The following is a 6,478-nucleotide window of genomic DNA, read 5'->3' as shown; positions in this document are numbered from 1 at the left end:
AGGAATGGTATGGGGATCACTTCCACCCACAGGAAGGGTATGGGATCCAATACCATCCACTGGATGTGTATTGCGTCCACTACCACCGACAGGATGGGTATGGGCTCACAACCACCCACAGGATAGGTATGGGGTCCAATACCACCCACAGGATGAGTATGGGGTCCACTATAACCCACAGGATGGGTATGGGGCTCCAACCACCCACAGAATAAGTATGGGGTACAATAACACCCACTGGATATGTATGGCATCCATTGCCCCCACAGGATGACTATAGGGTACAGTATCGCCCACAGGATTAGTATATAGGGTTCACTGCCGCCCACAGAGTCGGTATGGGGTCCACCGCCACCCACAGGGTCGGTATGGGGTCCACTACCGCCCACAGGGTCGCTATGAAGTCAACTACCGTCCACAGGGTCGGTAGGGGTCCACTACCGCCCACAGGGTCGGCAGGGGGTCCACTGCCACCCACTGGGTCGGTAGGGGGTCCACTGCCGCCCACAGGATCGATAGGGGGTCCACTGCCGCCCACAGGGTCGATATGGGGGGGGTCCACTACCGCCCACAGGATCGATAGGGGGTCCACTGCCGCCCAGAGGGTCGGTAGGGGGTCCACTGCCGCCCACACGTTCGGTAGGGGTCCACTGCCGCCCACAGGGTCGGTAGGGGGTCCACTGCCGCCCACAGGATCGATAGGGGGTCCACTGCCGCCCACAGGGTCGATAGGGGGTCCCTTACCGCCCACAGGGTCTCTATGAAGTCAACTACCGCCCATAGTGTTTGTATAGTGTCCACTATCGCCCATAGTGTTATTATGGGGTCCACTACCCCTCATAGGGTCGGTATGGGGGTCCATTACTACCCACAGGGTGTGTCTGGGGTCTATTTTGGCAATACTGCTTTTCCAATCTCATTTGTTGTTCAATGTAAAATATTTGTTGCTCGACTTGCAACAATTTATATATATATATATATATAGTATAGTGCCTTTGCAATAATGTACCAATGTATGTATTTTCATAACTCGTTTTAAATTGTTGAAAAATAAATAACTACATTGTGAATGCAAGTCAATGTTTACATGCTAAATCAGAGTTGCCAGATTCCGCTTAAAATAGCAAATTGTGCTTATTTTCAAAGCTTGAGAATTTAGCTTTAAAGTAGTTAAAAAACTACGAATTTCGCAATTTGCTATGTACTTTAGTGTACTATTTTAAAATAAGATTGGTTTTTAAGCTGCAAGTCATATGAATCTCAAAAAAAGTATATTATTAACAATCTTATCTCCATAGTTCACTAGTTTCTGTAAATCAGATCTGGTAACTGTAGGCCAAGTACTGGAAGACTCAAGACACAATGTGTTGAAGCTATTCTCTTTGAAGAAGTCATCTCGACAGGATCTTCCAGCTCCAGCTATAAAACTTCACCAAACATGGATCTACCTAGTACATCAAATGGTAAGGAATTACTAAACTGTACAAAGTTTTATGCTAGAACATTTGTTACAGAATTGTCCCTGTCAGGGACAATTCAGTCCCTATTCTATGTGTACTCCATCACATAGTGACGGAGTATGTGGGAATAATTTTGTTGACACTGTCCATTTTGTCAATTCTACAACAGCAGATAATATGAATTCCCAGAGATATTTGTAACTTGAGATACTTGGTTTGGTTTGGTTAAGTTAGGTTAGGTTAGCCTAACCCAGTAAATCCTCCCCGGCTAGAATATAAACCCCGGACAAAGTGCTCGTGAAATGCCAGGCATTTGCAAATATGAGGATGTGGTTGATTAGATTATATTCTTTTCTATATCATAGATGTTCAATATATGAAAAATATTTTAGACTTAAAAATGGACCCCTGAGGTACTCAACTTAACACATTTCTTCATATTCATTCCCATTTAGTATGACCTTTTGCTCTCTTTGTTTTAACTATTGTTTTGTGCACTTTACAATTTTTTTCATGAACCTGTAATTTCCTTGCTAGTCTTCCATGTGGTACCTTATTAAAGTCTTTAGCATAATCCATGTATACTACATCCACCGGAAACCCTTTATCTGAGTACCATGTTACCATGTCCCAAAAGTGAGGAGGTTTATAAGGTAGCATCTGTTTTTAAGAAGACCATGGTGTGTCGATTGAATAAGATTTTTCACTGAAAGATGGTAAATGATTCCCTCCCTTAGGATTTTCGCCATGAGCTTGCAGATGTGTTATACCTAGCTGATCGGACATTAGTTTTGTGCTTAACTCTTTCTGCTTTTTTTTTAAATACTGTAAGGGTGAAATTTTCATATTTCAAATCTCGGGGTACTATCCCTTGGTTCAGATATTTTGTGGAAAGTATTTTCAGCAGTATTCATAGTTCTTCTGTCAGTTTATTTTCCTTTATAATTAAGGTTTGTTTTCTTTTGTACCATAGAAAGTACCACAGAAAGGTGTTATAATGTTGTGTTAGCTTTTCTGTACAATTTTTCTTTTTTGTTTGTATAAAAGGCTATGCAATGAATTCAAATATTTACGCTACCAATCAATTTTTCAGATAGATCATCGGATTTTGACAGTATGCTGTACATACCAGATGTTCCAAAAATAACTACAGACAACAATAATGGTACTGTGTTTACTATTTTTATACTTTATATATAGGAAGACAAGTTCAATCAATGAGCATTTTAATATATCATCAAAATTTTCATACATTTCTTTCACTTTGTTACACTTGTAAAAACTTATTCTTAGCTATATTTATATAAATGTTAATACCACTGTTAAATGAACATATTGATTTGTGTCCTTATTAGTTATAGCTTATTTATGTTGACCCAGCACCTTACTAAAGGGATTACCTTAACTTGTGTCACTATCTCTCTAGGGGGCTCCAGGTAGGCAGTATAGGTAATGCCACTAACATGCATATCATTATGGGAAAGTCCATAATTTAACACATAATTATAAGTAGGTAATTTGTAGCAAATTTTAAGATTATTAATAGGTACATTGTAGCATAATTTTGCATAAGCATAATTTTCTTGTTTTGTTCTTGTACTTTTCCTTCGAACACTATTATTTTCTCTTCAGAATTTCACCGGAGAATAGCAGTGATGACTAGAGAACATCTTGAACGTGAGTACCAGAAAGCACGTGCTGCAATGATACAAAGAAATGAGTACTTGAAGAGACTCTTAAACGTGGAGGAACCAAACTCAATAAAGGTGACAAACAAGAAACAGAAAAAAGATAACATACAGGATGTATCACACATTAATTCAAAACAAAGACCAGCTGCACCCCAATCTGATGGTAATCTTCTATTATTTTTTTAACAATATTTCTACAGCTGTTATTTGTGTACTTTCCAATAATATTTGTTGCCTATTTTTAAGTGTATGCTAGACAATTATGGAGATTAAATTACTATAACACTGAACAACTTGGTAGCATAAAGTTAGTTATAGTAATATCTTGAGATTTGTCTGAAAATATTAATACTTGTATACAATTTGCAATTATGTACCATGCTTAAATCTTCAAATGTGCCACCCAGACATTCTGCCTGCTATACTTTCACCACCACACATTCAAAATGCGGGCTATTCTACTAGTGGCAGAACGTACACTCAAAGTTATTTGGCAGCTGGTGAAGAAACTTTGGAATCATTTGATGTTGGTATGTCCCAACATCATTTGTTGGTATTTAAATGAGGGTTTATTTAATGGACACACGTCATAAATATTATGTACCAAAATTGTGCTTAATGCCTATGAAATTTTGTTTAACATATTATACTAATCATTCCTTTCACTTACAAATTTTTCTTACTAATTTTTAATCCCATATTTCAAAGTACTTGCTGCAGAACTTGAACAAATTAAAGATTCTCAGCCAAGTGTTTCTGACTGGCAAAAAAGAAGAAAAAATGCAGAGATTAATTGGGGAGAAAGCAGGGCAATGCTGTTCGATTGGACATTGTCTGAGTTGGGTGTTCCAGATAAAGGTAAATTAAATATTGCTGTGTTCATTAAGGTTATACTGTATAATAAGCATCATATGCAAATTAATGACACTCTATTAATACATTTAGACTTCAGATTGTTTAAAATGTTAGGTATACAGTATTTAAAATTAGTATAAATAATTACCCCTTTTTTCATCAGGTAAAATTTGTGTACAATGTACAAATTGTGAGGCAAGCATCAAATGTGAAGACTGTTTTGCATTTTTGTGTCACATTTGTGACCAAATGCAACATTTTCTCATGCCTTTCCACCACAGATTATATTGGAAAAATGGCTTTTATGAGCCATTAGACCCGACACAAACTGTGTGCCCTGAAGGAAATATCTTTCACTGGAGTAAGTATACGATACCTGTATAAAATCCGTACTTTGTTCCGAGATTACTTCTACTTCCCAATCCCAGTCTAGAGCTACGATTATCTTGGTATAACAAAATAAAATGAATAAATGTTTCATTTCAGTCATTACAACATTTGGAGAAGTCTTAAAGTTTAAACCTGACACTTGGTTTTATAGATTGATTTAATCGTCTGATTGTTTCTTTTCTGTGAATTTCTCAGTCATTATCTGGAGAATAATGTCAATATTTTGTACAATCAAGAAACAATGAAATATTCAGTCTGAAATTCTTTTCCATAAAACTCATTTTGTCAAACTGTCTTCCTTTTCTTTGTTACCAGAACCTGTTGTACCAGCCCAACCACCAAATTCTTGCCCCAACTGCACAGATTGCAAGTTTAAAATTTCAAGCTCCAGCAATCTCTGCATCTTCATCACTATAATGGGTAAATAAACTTTAAAATTTACCCTTTTATTTCCATTACCGGATATTCCTGAATCACAATACATTTTGAAATTTTTGTTGCTATAAATGTTAATTTTTACATCACTATTTTAGCAAGTCGCCACACCACTCAATGCACTGTATTTTAAACTACAGGAAGGTATGACCTCTATACTCCAATCTATACATGCCACTGTGGATATGAGCATCAACAACTAGGCAAGACCATGCACAAGTCTGGTTTCTATTCATCATTAGGAAAGAGCAGCACATTCTACAGCACCAGTCTGCTTGAATCATGGCACCATATCAAAAGAAATTGTCCCGGAACATCATTTCGGGCATTAGTCACTGCACTGGAATCCTTTGGTGCTTCTCGTGGGCGTGTATGTTTTGATACCGTTATTCTTAATATTTTCAGTTTTATATTTCAATACAAAAATTATCAAAATTTTGTAGTAATGTATATTCATTTATTAATAATTAGTTTTTAATTTTGTTCAAACACAAAATGGAATGTTTTTTTTGTTTATTTATCTTATGTCATAATATGCATTTTAAATGTCACCATCTAAAAAATTCTATTCCTAGATTGGACCCATTAATTATATAACTTCGAAGAGAGTGTTCTTCGAATGGCGATTCCAGCAATATGAGCTGAGAAAAATTAGAGGAGAAGCTGACAATGAGTGTCCTGCTTGTGATAAAACCCCTTTAGCAGTACATATTGATGGCAACAAGAAGCTGTATCGTTACAACAAAGTTGGGAGGTAATAAAATGTGCTTTACAGATACTTAATGTATAGTATTCTTTTGTTCTCTACACACACTATATTATAATGAATTATATTGTCTTCAAATTAATGTTCTTATAAATAAAGTATGCACATATAAATATACATTGTCATATGACATATTTTTTAACTGAGTATGTCTTTATAGTTTGCCTTTCAATTGCATCCATATCATCATTTTATTTATCTAACACCATGTAAATTTTTGTTTTATGTAAAATTTAGCAGTGCATCAGAATTCTTCATATAAAACATTTTTTGATACCCCATTACCCATTGTTTAATATTATAGTGGTTACAGACAATAAATAATTATTTCTGAATTATCATTGCAGAGGTATCAGAAACCCCTATTATTCTGATAGTATCTTCAGCAAAGATGAAGATGTTCAAGCTCATGTTGGCACTATTCAGAGCTTGAAAACTAAGGTGAGTTTTATTATATATTGAGAAACCTTCAATTTTACCTAATAACTGTTTGGCGACTATAACATATGGTGGCCATTTTTGTATTTTTTCATTATAGTTTATATATATTGAATAAGGAAATATAACCCATAGAAATTCTTATGTGCAACAACAATGCCTATCGCGCAAAATAATCTCTACCTTCTACCCGTCCTACATAATTATAATCATGCTCACCAACTGGGTATTTAGTTACTATAAATATTTTTGTTTAACAAACAGAGTAAGCACACGTGTGGAGTGTCTACATGGAAAGCTGCTCAAAATAAGCCTCTTTCATTCCAAAGTTTGGATGAAACAGGAATCAGCATGGCCTCCTGTCGACATGGTATTATCCTCCACACCTTGAATATGTATCAAGGAGAGCTGTACAGTTATGCCCACTATTTGCAAATTATGTA

The sequence above is a fragment of the Procambarus clarkii genome, unplaced genomic scaffold, assembly GCF_040958095.1.
Source record: "Procambarus clarkii isolate CNS0578487 unplaced genomic scaffold, FALCON_Pclarkii_2.0 HiC_scaffold_98, whole genome shotgun sequence".
Classification (NCBI taxonomy): domain Eukaryota; kingdom Metazoa; phylum Arthropoda; class Malacostraca; order Decapoda; family Cambaridae; genus Procambarus; species Procambarus clarkii.
This window is presented reverse-complemented; position numbering follows the sequence as displayed.